A 16,709-nucleotide genomic window follows, 5' to 3' on the forward strand; every position below is an offset into this window, starting at 1 on the left:
TACCTCCATTCTGTCGTGCTTTGTATCTACCACGCTCGCTCGGCTCGCATATATATATATATATATATATATATATATATATATATATATATGATAGTCAGTCGTGTCCGACTATGACCATCAGAACAGCAGAGGAGGCAACTGCTGTTCCGTCTATTGGTTAGAATTTGATTGTAGTGGAGAGTGTCTTGCCCAAGTTACATCCCCACTCTCTCGGCCAAGAGGGTTTTAGGACAGTCGGCGTTGGGATGGTAACCAAAGGCCAACTAGCCCACAAGGCTGCAGCACTAAGAGCCAGTGCAATTTTGCCTCCTAGTTTGAGAGTCATAGTCCTTCACAAAGGACTCAGTTGTAAATGGTTTCCTATTGACTGGAGAAACCATTGTTAACACAGCTCTCACTTTGCTGTTGGCCCAAATGTAAACTTATGTCAATCTGTGATATAAGCCGAGTGCTCGGCTCGCATACATAAAAAGATACAAGTACCTAGAGAGATGGCTCCACACGCCTTGTATTCAGTTGTTATGTTACTACCGTTACCAGTATCCCGTCAGCCTTTTGTATTTCCCGCGGTTGCACTCCGCACTCAATATGGGTTCTTGTTTGACTGTGTATGATGTTCGTCATTATTCTACACGTTTCTCCGCCAGTGATAGATATTTTGTACATTGTGCAATTTCCTCATGCTTTAGATTTCAGAGATGAAATGATTTATTGGTTATGATAACCCCATACACTTTATATTTTACGTTGTTTTTTTATGATAGGCATTGAGGTGATTTTCTTTGATTTTTCAGAACATGAAACAACATTGATTGATTTATCATCACTCCACTCAGATTAAGTGATTTAAGGTTTAGTATGAATTTACGTGTGGGATGTTCACTTTATGGCAGCCTCCCTTATCATCCCTTCCTCGAATGAATTATGGACATGTCTTTTGGAAGGTGTTAGGTTGACATGCCGTGAAGCCAGTGCACGCACAGTAAATATGACAAAAGCATACTATATAAGTAGAAGCATGTAGAAGACGTACACATGCATGGAGAAGACAAACACTGAAGAAGTGAAGATGTATCATAAAAATGTCCAAACCAATCTGGGAAGTAAAGGTTTCCGGGCAGCAGACGTAGATGTAATCCAAACCAACGAATTCAGTACCACTTCATAACCCAGCCAACGAATTCAGTGCCACTTCATAACCCAGCCAACGAATTCAGTACCACTTCATAACCCAGCCAACGAATTCAGTACCACTTCATAACCCAGCCAACGAATTCAGTGCCACTTCATAACCCAGCCAACGAAATTCAGTACCACTTCATAACCCAGCCAACGAAATTCAGTACCACTTCATAACCCAGCCAACGAAATTCAGTACCACTTCATAACCCAGCCAACGAATTCAGTGCCACTTCATAACCCAGCCAACGAATTCAGTGCCACTTCATAACCCAGCCAACGAATTCAGTGCCACTTCATAACCCAGCCAACGAATTCAGTGCCACTTCATAACCCAGCCAACGAATTCAGTACCACTTCATAACCCAGCCAACGAAATTCAGTACCACTTCATAACCCAGCCAACGAATTCAGTGCCACTTCATAACCCAGCCAACGAATTCAGTGCCACTTCATAACCCAGCCAACGAATTCAGTGCCACTTCATAACCCAGCCAACGAATTCAGTGCCACTTCATAACCCAGCCAACGAATTCAGTGCCACTTCATAACCCAGCCAACGAAATTCAGTACCACTTCATAACCCAGCCAACGAATTCAGTGCCACTTCATAACCCAGCCAACGAATTCAGTGCCACTTCATAACCCAGCCAACGAATTCAGTGCCACTTCATAACCCAGCCAACGAAATTCAGTACCACTTCATAACCCAGCCAACGAATTCAGTACCACTTCATAACCCAGCCAACGAATTCAGTACCACTTCATAACCCAGCCAACGAATTCAGTACCACTTCATAACCCAGCCAACGAATTCAGTGCCACTTCATAACCCAGCCAACGAATTCAGTACCACTTCGTCTTGACACTTCGCGCTTATCTTCCTTGTTTAAGGATACTGTACAGTTTCAGTTTCGTTCCACAAGTGGATTGTTGGAAATATCAAACTGAGAACCAGTCAGCCGAAGCTTCCCAAGAGCTCTCAGTGGAAATCAGACGGAGACAGCCAGCACACACACACACACACTGGAAGGAAGTTGTAAAAACCCACGACAGACTCATCCATCTCTATCTTCTCCACGACGTTCACCAGCCAGTCTGGGACTGCCGCCGTCCTGCTCTTTCAAAATCAGGGAGCAGGCCAAGATGATATATCACACAAGATCCATCACCAGCCCCCCTATTGGCATAACCACACCACAGATAAAAAGCGTGCACATCCTCAGTTCAGGTTTTCCAGACACCTCTTAGTCAAGCAGGTGATATCTCAAACGCAAGACAGAAAAGCCTCTGAAGCTGGCTCCTAAAACGCAATAACCCAAACCTCTTCCGGTTGTTTATTTTCTCCCGAGACACTGCCTAGCACCTCAAGCAGCGGACTCAACACTGAGCGCTTTTCAGTCTGTGTCAAATCTTGGCTGAAGCTGATTTATCGGGAACGACTTGTACAGCTGTCAGAAAGTTGAGGTGCTGTCGGGTTTGACCCTTTCAGCACCCCCACCCCCTCCTCACAAACACGACGTGCTGGGGACTGTGTTCCCAGAGTGGAAAGTCACACAAGAGAAGCGATACAACACCCATCATCATACGTGTTTGCTGCTTATCTGCAGAACACTGATCAAGTTTAGGGTTTTCTTAAGATGCAATGAACGGCCAGCGACTGTTCCCTTCACGTTTTTCCTGATCAAATGGACTTATAATCCATTGGTTCTTATAACTGCAGTAATTTCCCCTCAAACCTTGGTCCTTCTCCTTCTTCTTATTCCTTTTATTTATCTATTTCTTTGCCAGGAAAGCCTTAGCTGTGTTGGCTGAGATCATCTTCAACTAATCACGAGAATTCATAATAAAACATTTAGCACTAAATACTTTAAAGTAAAAGGAAGTATAGTGAAGAATTTGCACAGACAAATTATTCATTATATTACATATAACGAATAAGAAAGAAACTAAATGAGTAAATATCACTTTTACAGTATTGGCCTGTCTGACGATACGTTCATCCACCAGTCGCTTCAGTATTCTATGCAATCCAAATATTTTTGATAAGATGCAATCTGAGGTGATGATCTTACCAATTCGTGGTGATGAACCCAGCGTAAAACCAAAATTGATCAGCTTAGACATAAATGAAACTGCTACGAATGCATTGTTTGTTTTACGCTGAGTGTACTGAACATGGCATTTGCTGAAATACTCTTGTTTTGTTGACCGTTAGAAGACAGTGGGGACATGAACAAATCTTAAAAGAACAAATGAGATGTTGCTTGCTGGTGCCCGCACATATTGACTTTCCGCATCGACAAACAATCAACACAGAAAGGACCCCCCGAACAATTTGAACTATCTTTCCTCTTTTGCTCCCTTCATTTAAAGTGGTGAATTCATTTCAGGTCACAATCAGACGTTCACTTCGTTTTCTTGTGTAAATAAAAAAAAGCGTCAAGAATCTCCAAACACTTCCCGATAACTTGGGAAAATTCAGAAGTGGGCAAATCTGATGAGAATGTTCTAGTCATACCCAGAAAGGGCAGAACTGTCCAACATGAAGAAAGCAGGAAGGACAACATAAAGAAAGTGGGAAGGACAACATAAAGAAAGTGGGAAGGACAACATAAAGAAAGTAGGAAGGGCAACATAAAGAAAGTAGGAAGGACAACATAAAGAAAGCAGGAAGGGCACATAAAGAAAGCAGGAAGGACAACATAAAGAAAGTGGGAAGGGCACATAAAGAAAGCAGGAAGGACAACATAAAGAAAGCAGGAAGGACAACATAAAGAAAGTGGGAAGGGCAACATAAAGAAAGCAGGAAGGACAACATAAAGAAAGTAGGAAGGACAACATAAAGAAAGCAGGAAGGACAACATAAAGAAAGTGGGAAGGACAACATAAAGAAAGTAGGAAGGACAACATAAAGAAAGCAGGAAGGACAACATAAAGAAAGTAGGAAGGAAAACCATGATGAGCACGGAAGAGGGGAGACTAGAACCACGAGACGAGGAAGAATCATCTACAATCAACAAACTTTGTTTCTAATCAACGTTGCACGGAAGAACAGAACTGCAGGGTGGCAGTGTTGGCAGGCTAAAAAGGCTAAACATTAAGGAAATAATGAAACAGCCACGACAAGGGAACCCCATATTTTGAAACAACAACAACACTGATCATCAAATTAGAAAATGTCATTTAAAGTCTGTTTGTTTTCTCAACTTTCTTCGCGTTCTTGTGAAATCAATTCCATGTTCTCTCACAGAGTGAGTCATGCCGGCAGCGTGTGCCAGCCAGGGCCACTTTATTCAATTCCTCTTCCCTTCTTCTTCATAAACGATCCACTTTTTAATTGTTCGCGTGCGTCTTTCTTTACATACAGCTTCAGGCGAGATGCCATAATGTCAATATTTTACTGTTCCTATCTATATTATGACACTCAAGACTCACCCCCCCCCTTCACCTTCCTGTGCTCTCATCCATCAAGCACGCATACACACACACACCCTCACATATGTACACATACTCATGAATCTAAATTCTAACCACCATCAAACACCATCAAAGGAAACAAAATGTTTCCTTTGGAAAATATCCAATTAGTTGTCACATAGTCACATAGCAAGTTTATGGTCAAAATACTCGCTTCTCTGTCACTGTCTCTGTCCGTATCTCTTCCTTCCTCTCTCGTTCATTCTCTCCACACACACACACACACACACACACACACACACGCACACACACACACATACACGCTCTGTTCCTGCAGAGGACATCTTAAATTCACGTGCTGCTTTTGTTGTGGAGGGTATACTTCTGCAGCTACACACGCACACCACAAGAGGTTGAATGTGAGGCACAGAGAGATAGAGACGCACAGTGAGACAGAAAGAGAGAGAGACAGAGACACAGAAGAAATGGACTTATCATTCAAAGAGAGAACTAAAGAGAAATACAGAGACAGGGACGGACACAGAATAACATGTAAAAAAAAAAACAAACAAACAAACAAAAAAAACAACAACAAAAAACAAACCCACACATACACAAAACATACCCCCAAAACAAACCGTCATCAATGTTTTTTGTTGTTGTTGTTGTTGTTGTTGTCGTTTGTTTGGCGAGAGAAGGTGAATTCCTGTTTTGCGCGACGTGTGTCGCCCAAAGAGAAAGTGTGGAGGGGGCGGCCAATACAGCGGCTGGCAAGAAGAAGCAGGCCAACAATGGAAGCCCCTCAGTCCTCTGCCATCTTCATTACAGACCCGCTTTATGAGATGCAACTCGATTATGTTCAAGAGGATTGGCTGCTTGGGCCTTCCAGCGTGAATTTGCTTTTATTATTATTTTTTTTGTGTGTGTGTGGTTTGGCATCACGGGTTGTAAATGAGTCTTGTCTCTGTCTGGCTTTCGTTCTCTGTCTCTTTCTCTCTTCTTCATGTCTCTGTATCTCTGACACTGTTCCTCTATCTCTTTTCTATCGTTTTTTTTTCTTTGTGTGTGTTACCTTCGTTCTCTGCTTGTGCCGCCCCCCTCATCCCCCCCCCCCCTCTCCTTTTTCTAACACAATTTGTTTTCACCTTGTCTTTCATTTGTCTGTGAAGCCCTTGTCAGCTCTCGCTGTTAATGATGGAACGCGGACGACAACAAGGAGAATGATAACGAAAAAATGAAAACAAAATCTCTGTAAATAGTTTTCAACAACAAAAAAAACCAACAACATAGAAGACAAAAAAGAAAAAAAAGAAAAGAAAAGAAAAAAACATGAGAAAGACGTTTAAAAGAAAAGAAGGACAATCGCATAGAATGGGGAATGGAAGGGAAGATGGGCTGGACGTCATACAAGTGAAGAAAGCTGAAAGAAAAGCACAGACAACCTTGGCACCTGTGTGAAGACTGCATCTCTTCAATGTTCCCTGCACTGGCATTCTGACAAACGTGTGGGTTTGAGGGTTTTCGACATTGATGGTTTAGACTAAGATGTCACGACGGCAACACGAGCATTCCAAACATAATTATCACACACACACACACACACACACACACACACACACACACACATGCGTGTGTACATTTACACACATGCCTACAAAAAATCTACACACGCACATACACACACATACACGCAAACACACACACACACACACACACACACACACACACACACACACACACATTTTCGCACATACAAACACGTGTGCGCATTTACACACATGCCTACACAAAATTTACACACGCACATACGCATTCACGCAAATGCGCGCGCGCGCACACACACACACACACACACACACACACACACGCACGCACGCACATACAAACACATGTGTGCACAATTAGACACTTGCCTAACACAAAATCTGCACACGCACATACACATGCACACACACAAGCACGCACACACAAACACCCCTTTTCCACACACACACACACACGCATACACACACACACATACACATACGCATACACATACACACACGCATACACATACACACATGTACACACACGCATACACATACACACATGTACACACACGCATACAAACGTAATAAGCAGTAAAAGCAGTGCAGAACCACAATGTAATCAAACAGATCCAAAATAAACTTGAAGGCGTCAGAACACACGTGCCAAACATCAACGTGGCGAAGGGAGAAAAATAACTAATGGATGACGAGACAACAGTGAAACACATGCTGTTTCCTTCCGCCATCCTCTGTTTCAGAGAGAGAGAGAGACAGAGTGAGAGAGAGACAGAGACAGAGAGACAGAGATAGACAGACAGAGAGAGAGAGACAGAGAGAGACACAGAGAGAGACAGAGAAAGAGAGACAGTGAGAGAGAGACAGAGCTAGAGAGACAGAGATAGAGAGACAGAGAGAGACAGAGAGAGACACAGAGAGGGACAGAGAGAGACAGAGAAAGAGAGACAGTGAGAGAGAGACAGAGAGAGACAGAAACAATGAGAGACAGAGAGACACAGAGAGACAGAGATAGAGAGACAGAGATAGAGAGACAGAGATAGAGAGGGAGAGAGAGACAGATAGACAGAGACAGAGAGACAGAGAGACAGAGACTGTGAGAGACAGAGAGACACAGAGAGAGACACAGAGAGAGACACAGAGAGACACAGAGAGAGAGACAGATAAAGAGAGAGAGAGAGACAGAGAGACAGAGATAAGGGACAGAAACAGAAAGAGAGAGAGGGGAGAGAGAGAGAGAGAGAGAGAGAGAGAGAGAGAGAGAGAGACAGAGAGAGAGAGAGATAGAGAGAGAGAGAGAGTAAAGATGACAAAATGTAGCACTGGTCAGGCCACACTTTGGAGGACATAGACAGTGTTTCTCTGTCTCTCTCTTTAGTTTTTTTTTCTCACTCGCTCTCTGGTTTCTCTCTGTCCTTTTTTCTCACTCGCTTTCTGGTTTCTCCCTGTCCTTTTTTCTCACTCGCTTTCTGGTTTCTCCCTGTCCTTTTTTCTCACTCGCTTTCTGGTTTCTCCCTGTCCTTTTTTCTCACTCGCTCTCTGGTTTCTCCCTGTCCTTTTTTCTCACGCTTTCTGGTTTCTCCCTGTCTTTTTTTCTCACTCGCTCTCTGGTTTCTCCCTGTCCTTTTTCCTCACGCTTTCTGGTTTCTCTCTATCCTTTTTTCTCACTCGCTTTCTGGTTTCTCCCTGTCCTTTTTTCTCACTCGCTTTCTGGTTTCTCCCTGTCCTTTTTTCTCACTCGCTCTCTGGTTTCTCCCTGTCCTTTTTCCTCACGCTTTCTGGTTTCTCTCTATCCTTTTTTCTCACTCGCTTTCTGGTTTCTCTCTGTCCTTTTTTCTCACTCGCTTTCTGGTTTCTCTCTGTCCTTTTTTCTCAGTCGCTTTCTGGTTTCTCTCTGTCCTTTTTCCTCACGCTTTCTGGTTTCTCTCTATCCTTTTTTCTCACTCGCTTTCTGGTTTCTCTCTGTCCTTTTTTCTCACTCGCTTTCTGGTTTCTCTCTGTCCTTTTTTTCTCACGCTTTCTGGTTTCTCTCTGTCCTTTTTTTCTCACTCGCTTTCTGGTTTCTCTCTGTCCTTTTTTTCTCACGCTTTCTGGTTTCTCCCTGTCCTTTTTTCTCACTCGCTTTCTGGTTTCTTCCTATCCTTTTTTCTCACTCGCTTTCTGGTTTCTTCCTATCCTTTTTTCTCACTCGCTTTCTGGTTTCTCCCTATCCTTTTTTCTCACGCAGTTTGTTTTTACTGTATCTTAGATTTTTCTCTGAAATCATTATCTGCTGTCGCTAGTAATGATGCTACGAGGACGAGGACAATCACAAATAACAACGAGAAATACTTCTACTGGCAAGACGACAAAAGGAACTTTAAAAAGAAAACAAGAAAGAGATTGATTGATTGCTTATTTGACTCATGTTGTGGTTTACTTTTAAAAATCGATTGCGTATTTTGACACATGCGATTTACTTTTAGAAAGAAAGTTCCACTTCCTCGTGATCATCCCGGCCCCTTCTCTGTTTTCACTGTGTGTGTGAAACACTTAGGGACAGTCATTTATAAGCGTTTTTAATATGACATGTCATGGATGAAGGTGGCCAAAACATCTGAGGACGTCTGTTTAGATTCATATGCAGGAAATTTAACACTTATGGGCGATGTGCAATCATGCTGCATACGACGAACCTCCAGCAGATACTGGATACAACCCAAAAACAGATTTTGTTCATAGTTCATCGTGTCTCACATTATATTATCATTCTAAATAGAGTGCAAGGTTGAAAATATCAAACTGAAGAACAACTAAGCGAACAGTTCGAAAACAAAACTCTGAGTTGAACCAGACCAATACAACCAACACACACACACACACACACACACACACACACACACACACGGACACACCGGAGATAAGTTTAAAAAAAAACCATGACAGACTTATCCATCTCTTTCCTCTCCACGATCTTCATCAGCCAGTCTGGAGCTGCCACCGCCCAGCTCTTTCACAATCACAGAGTCCGCCAAGATGATAAATCACACCAGATCCATCACCCACCCAGTATTAGCATAACCACACTTCCTCTTCCTGTACAGGTCTTTCCCAGACAACCCTAAGTCCACCAGGTGGTATCTCCAGCCTTCTGTTGGGAGGACCCCCCAGTGTGGTTCCCAAATTGCTAGTGACCTGATAGCCGACACTTCTCCGGCCTTTATTTCTCAGGAGACACGCCCCGCACTTCTGCGGCTCAGGCACCAGACGTAAACACTGAGCGTTTTCATTCTGTGTCAAAGCCTGGCTGAAACGGGTTTTTTAAATTTTTTATTATTTATCTGTTTTTCTTTCTTTTTTTTAAATTATCAGGAACGACTTGTGCAGCTGTCAGAAAGTTCAGCTGTTGTCGGGTTTGCCCCCTTCAACATTCCATGCCACAAACAGAACGAGAAGGTTTGTAGGCATAGGGGAAGTCACTCTAGACATGAAGATAACATCTGTTACCTTTCGTGAAGTTTCACAGTTCGTAAGGTTTTGTAATTAATTATTCAAGAAAAGTTTCTTCTTCTTCTTTTTCTTCTTCTTGAGTTTGTTTATGACCTGATAATTAATAATCATGCATGCGTGTTCGTGTGCTTGTTTATAATTATTTTAAAATGCTCCCAGTTTTTTTAATGATTAAATTCGCCTTCGCTTTTTATTAACCGATCCGTTTTTACTGTTCATTTGCATTTTTTCTTTTAGATACGGCTTCAGTCAAAATGTCAATAATTTACTGAAAACAAACGCTGTTTATCGTGCTTTTTTCATAATTTTTTAAAACCTATCAAATATTAGTTTATTATTTTTCTTCTGTGGTCTTGCAAAAACAACACAAATACAGGGATATTTTAACCTTTCTTTTCCCCTGAAAGGAGGTGTCAGGGCAGAATGGATGTAGCCGTGGGACTTGTGACCCAGTGTTCACCAGTGATCAGGGTTCGAGGCCCCGTTAGCGCTTCAGCAAGGTGTTGGGAGAGACACTTCACTCTGTTTCCTCACTCCGCCCAGCTGTGAACAGGTATCTGGCCTCTGTTCGGGAAGGTTCAAATGGTGGTTGCGCGATCGCTAAGCTTAACCTTAACCATGCTTTAATCCTTTCATTCTAAAGATAATGTCAAACATATTCAAGTTTAACAAACTATCTGTGTGACAAAGTATCACCTGGTGTTGTTTTCAAAACTTCATGACAAAGGAACAGTGGTAAAATTAATAACAGAAAAGAGAAAAGAGCTCTACGTAATCTACTTACAGCTGGAAATTGTGTTACCTTCCACTATAATTTATCTATTCAATATAAGTTTGTTAAATACACAAACAAAGACACAGACAGACAGATAGACAGACAGACACAAACACACACACACACACGACTGACGACTGAGTGTAAGTAGCAAGCACACAGAATCAGTTGATGCTTCTTGGTGCACAACATGACTTTTTTTTTTAAAGTTAGAGAAAACTTCAACGTGCATGGCAACAATTTGGAGAATTTCAAATCTATCCTCTTATCTCCTTCACACCTGCCATGTGGATCGTCGAATTTATAACTAGATAAAATCTGACATGTGTATCATTTTCATTGTTTGAAAAACAACAACAAACACAAAAACAACAACAACAACAGTAACAACAACAACAACAAACAACAAAAGCCCCAAACAAACAAAACACGAATATGCAAACGTTTCTGGGCAGACTGTACAAACTCCGCAATGAAGACACCTCCTAACAAGACAAAAGATTACACACATTGCAAGACCTGGAAAGGACAAAGGTCCAAATCGAACAGAAACAAGCAAGAAACAAAAAAACACCAACCCAACAACTGAAAGAGAAAACTATGACGATGAGGGAAGAGGGGAGAGAGACAGATCAGAAGACGGAGAGCGGGAAATCCAAGATCTTGATCAAGCGCTGGTTCTAATTAATGTCACAGGAAATGACACAAGAGGTAGGGTGAGGCAGCAGCGCCTGTTGGGCCCGATAAATTGCGAAATTATTGAAACGGAGACAACAAGAGAATAGCACATTTTGACAACCCCCCGCACCCCCCCCCCCTCAACCTCTCCCCTCCCCCCAGAAAAAAACGAAACCAACAGCAAACAACAGCAGTAACAACACTAATCACGATAATAGAAAATGCCATCTAAATGTGTTTATTTTCTGAGCCTATTTCGCTTTCTTGTGAAACCAATTACGTGTTCTCTCCAAAATGGGACGGACAGTCATGCTGGCAGCATGTGCCAGTCATGGCCACTTCATTAAATTCACCTTCGCTTCTTGATAGCCGATCCCATTTTTTAAAATCTTTTTTTAATTGTTCGTGTGCATTTGTCTTTAGATAAGGCTTCAGTCAGAATGTCAATAATCTTTTCTTTTTCTTTTTTCTGAAAACAAATGCTGTTTATCGTGTTTGTGACATGATACTCTTATCCCTCTCAGTTACCCGCCCGATCCCCCGATAAACACACACACACACACACACACACACACACACACATGAACGCACACGCATACATACACACCAACGAAGTGGTTTGTTTGTAACGCGTCCGCCAAGGAAGCGACAGAATATACCTCGCACGGGATGGAATCCCAAATCCACGAAAATTATCTCCCCCACCACGTGACCTTGGATGCCGATCTGGATACTAGTCATTCGCCTGAAACGATAAACTGTGGATTCGTGCGCACAACATGCACTTCAAAAGAACCCATGACAACAAAAGGGTTGTCTCTGGCAATTGTTTTGTTCCTGATGACATTTTCAGTCTGACGATGAAACAAATACACTTGTACGCATAAAAAAGGTGTCGCTGAACTGTGGCGACGCGTTTTTCTCCGGGGAGACCAGCCAGAATTTTAACACAGAGAAATCTGATGTGACAAAAAGTAGAAAATACAATACAATACATATCATTTGATTTTTTCCCGTGAGTTTAGTCAGTTTACACAGAGAAATCTGATGTGACAAAAAGTAGAAAATACAATATAATACATATCATTTGATTTTTTCCCGTGAGTTTAGTCAGTTTACACAGAGAAATCTGATGTGACAAAAAGTAGAAAATACAATACAATACATATCATTTGATTTTTTCCCGTGAGTTTAGTCAGTTTACACAGAGAAATCTGATGTGACAAAAAGTAGAAAATACAATACAATACATATCAAATCTGATGTGACAAAAAGTAGAAAATACAATACAATACATATCATTTGATTTTTTCCCGTGAGTTTAGTCAGTTTCAGCTTTATGGGAGTGCGGAGCGATCCATATGTACCACACCACATCCACTTCAAAACTGATAGGAAAGGAGCAATTTGTCATAAACAGTGTAAAGACAAGTCTGTGTTAGCTTTTCTGCTTTCATCCCCCCAAACACCCCCCCCCCCCCAACGACCCCCTCCCCCCGCCCCATACACACACAAAGTCACCCCTTCACCCCCTACGGCCATGTTTTGACAGACATGCACTTCGATAGAAATGCACTAAAAACAGCTCTGAGGAAAAATAACCCCCAAAACAAAACCAAAACAAATAACGACAACAACAAACAACAACAAGACCCAAACGAACGATGGAGTGGGGTCGATGGGGATGAAGTAATCATACTGGATGTTTATCTCGTTCAAACCCTGCGTCTCTGGGTGGTCTTCTGAACGTGCACACTGATCTATTTTCATTCTAACATGTATTTTTGTGAACAGAAAAAAAACCAAAACAAAACGTGAACACACACAGACACAGACAAAACAGATTAACACACACACATACACACGCACGCACGCACGCACACACACACACACACACACACACACAATTTCACGAACACACACATAAACATACACTGTCAAACAGAGAGACAAAATGAAAGACACACACACACACACACACACACACACACACACACACACACACACACATGCTCACACACACACACACACACACACACACACACACACACAAGCAAGCAAACATGATATACACAATCTACAAACAACCTGTAACCTCTGTTTTTTTAAAACATTTTTTATTTATTTGTTTTTTGTTTGTTTGTCTTTACTCACCGAAATCATGTCTTTCTTGCTTGCTGTGTGTCGACAACCTAACAATATATTTTTTAATGTGGAGCTGGAATGAAGAACTGACGGCTGGCAAGACCCACGATGACAATGGAAGCCTTTCAATCATCCGCCATCTTCATGACAGGTTCGCTTTATGAGCTGATAATGGATCAGGTTCAAGGAGGGATGTTGTGCTTAGGCCTTCCAATCGTGGTTTGCTTGGACTTTTGCATGTTTTATTCTACTATATTGTGAACAGACATCATGGGTTGCAATGGAGTGTGCCCTCTTCCTCGCTACACCCTACCCCTCCTTTAACACCTTACTTCCTCTTTTGCATCACTCTTGCATTTTCTGTGCACGATTTGACCTTCACTGTTCGCTCGTGGACCGCCCACACCCCTTCCCCACACCCCTTCCCCCTTCCCCACACCCCTTCCCCACCGCCTCCCGTCTCTCACGAAGCTGTTTCTTTTGCCCTAAGACAGTATCTTTCGTGTATCAAAAATTCTGCCATTGTTGAATGATGAAGGCGGAAAATGATGAAGACTGATATGGTAGAGAGGATAAGAGAGACGTGACTTGTTTTACATTTCATTATTACACTGCTAGCAGCTTTTGTTTCTGAACGAACATGTGATCAACAGAAGCAGTTACAGTGATGAGACCGGGAAAGTTTTTTGCATCAGGCATACAGACATGTAGGTAGGCAGACAGGCAAGCAGGTAGACATATACACAGATGACACAAACAGACACAAACAGACAGACTGGCAGACAGACATAGATAAATATGTTTATCAATTTCATTTATTCGTGTGCACACCACCACTAGAATCACACACACACACACACACACACACACACACACACACATCTTTTTCAGATCACTGTCCGATGGAATTAAGTTTTTTCGTAACTGGATTTTCGACAAAATCAGAAAGGAATTCAGTATCAGTTAAAACGTCACGAAAAGAAACGTTTAAAGCTGAAGACGTCACACACCGATACCTATGGGATGCCTTCTCAGACGAGAAATATTTAAGAGCTTTCGAAATGCCATGGATAAAAACCCAACTTGTTCAAATAGAACAAAGATTAGATACGTATATTGAAAATGAAACCGGTATTTCTAAACCAGCACTAAACAATATTATTAATGATTTTACACAAATGACGAAATTTGCGGCTAATGTAAGTCTCAGGAAGAAAACAAGCGTTCGTAAGCGCAAAAGAAAAAAAAAAACCGTTAAAAAATGGTTTGACAGTGAATATTATGAACACAGGAAAGATCTTAGATCAATACTGAATGCCATAAATAGGCATCCATATAATAAATCTCTATGCAAAAATATTTTTTCCAAACGTAAGATCTATAACAGACTGTTAAGACGAAAGAAAAGAATGTACACAAATGATCTTGCGAATAAAATCAGCGACGTCCTTTATAAAGATCCGAACACCGCCTGGAAAACATTAAAAAGTTTACAAACTGCAGGCGAGAATGCCACACGCAAATATCAGTTGAATACATCCATATGGATTTCACATCTGGAAAAGAGGTGAATACAGAAGAAAAACAAAGGCAAAAAATCAGAAACGAACTTAAAAAGAGTCAAACAGATGAGAGTCTGCTTTCAAATGTCAACTTAACAATATCAAACAAAGAAATCAAGAAAGCGTGCAAGCATAAAAAAAAAAAAAAAAAAAAAAAAATCACCAGGATTGGACGGCGTTACAAACGAAATGGTCAAAACAAGTCTTCCAATAACTATCCATATCATTAAAAAAATGTTTAACATTATTTTCACTCAAGGTATATATCCAGAATGTTGGAACAATGGTTTAAACATTCCATTGTATAAAACTGGGAACCTGGGAGATCCAAATAATTATAGGGAATAACCTTAACCAATATCTTGGGAAAAGTATTCTGCACAATATTAAATAATCGAATAACTGAGTACCTAGAACAAGGTGAACGCCTAACAAAGGAACAAATTGGATTTCGGAAACACTACAGAACAACTGATCAAATCTTCATTCTAAAAAGATCATTAATGAAGTAATCAAAGTAAAAAAATGGTAGATTATACGGTTGTTTTGTGGATTTTGAAAAAGCCTTTGATAATGTTTGGCACGATGCCCTGTTCCTAAAGTTGAAAAGAATGGGCATAACTGGAAAATGCTTTGATATAATTAAAGACATGTATGATAATTCCAAAATTCAAATGAATTCATACGAAGGTCTCAGCACAGAAATAACTGTACAGAAGGGTGTACAACAGGGCAATACACTAAGCCCAACTTTATTTAATATTTTCATAGATAATATTGTAAAATCTATGGAAAGTAACGATTCTCCAAAATTCAATGCTGCTTCACCCAGCAATGTACCATGTTTACTTTATGCTGATGATCTGGTTATTCTGTCTTTAACAAGAAAAGGATTGCAACAAAAAATACATAATTTGAACACATATTACCATAGTTGGGGATTAAAAATTAATAGAAAAAAAACAACAAAAACGAAAGTGGTAGTCTTTACATGATCTGACCCAAAAGTTACCAATATATTTCTACTGTGGGGAAGATATAATACAAACAGCAGAAGAATATAAATATTTAGGAGTTATATTCCACAAAAGTGGAAGTCAAATAAGAGCACAGGAACACCTAACTAAACAGGCAAACAAAGCACTGCATACTTTACGAAGAACATTCAAAAATATCAACATCAATCCAGGTACCATATCTAAGCTTTTTGATACTTTGATAACGCCAATATCGATTTATGGGGCGGAGGTATGGTTACCTTACCAAGTCAAACCGGATGATTCTTTCGATTTAGCACATCTTTTTGACGACTGCTTATCGAATAAGTTTCCACATGAAAAATTACACATTCAATTTTGTAAGCAAATACTTGGAGTACACAAAAAAGCTATGGTGCTTTCTGTGTCAGGTGAACTGGGCAGATTCCCAATAAGTTTAAAGATAATGTGCCAAATTATTACATATTGGATTCACATTATTCAATTACCAGAAACTTCCCTCATCAACAAAATATATAAGTCCATGTACCAACAAGAAAATACAACTTCCCCATGGTTGATATTTGTTAAAAAGATACTCGAAATCATAGGCCTTGATCACATTTGGAAAAACCAAATCACATTCAGCGTACATAGACTGAAATACGTCGTATATAAAAAAAAATAGAAAATGAATATATCAAATACTGGAAAGATAAAAGAGAAAAAAAACATTAAAGCTAAAAGTTTACAATACGATTGTAGCAGAGTACAAAACTGAAACATATCTTTTAAATATATCAGATACAAAACACAGACAAGCTTTAACGAAACTCAGAATAAGCGCGCATGACCTAAAGATTGAGAAAGGTAGATATTTAAATATTCCACAAGAAGACAGATTGTGCAACAAGTGTAACATCCTGGAAGACGAAAT

At 40.7% G+C, this 16,709-nt stretch overlaps 1 protein-coding gene across 2 annotated transcripts in view; it reads right to left on the minus strand.

Annotated features, from left to right (window-relative positions):
* The window catches only part of LOC143282203 (neural cell adhesion molecule 2-like), a 435,261-nt gene that overhangs the window by 101,914 nt on the left and 316,638 nt on the right, over positions 1 to 16,709 (minus strand). The gene's annotated exons all lie outside the window — the stretch shown is intronic.

Source organism: Babylonia areolata, chromosome 5 (genome assembly GCF_041734735.1).
Source record: "Babylonia areolata isolate BAREFJ2019XMU chromosome 5, ASM4173473v1, whole genome shotgun sequence".
NCBI lineage: Eukaryota > Metazoa > Mollusca > Gastropoda > Neogastropoda > Buccinidae > Babylonia > Babylonia areolata.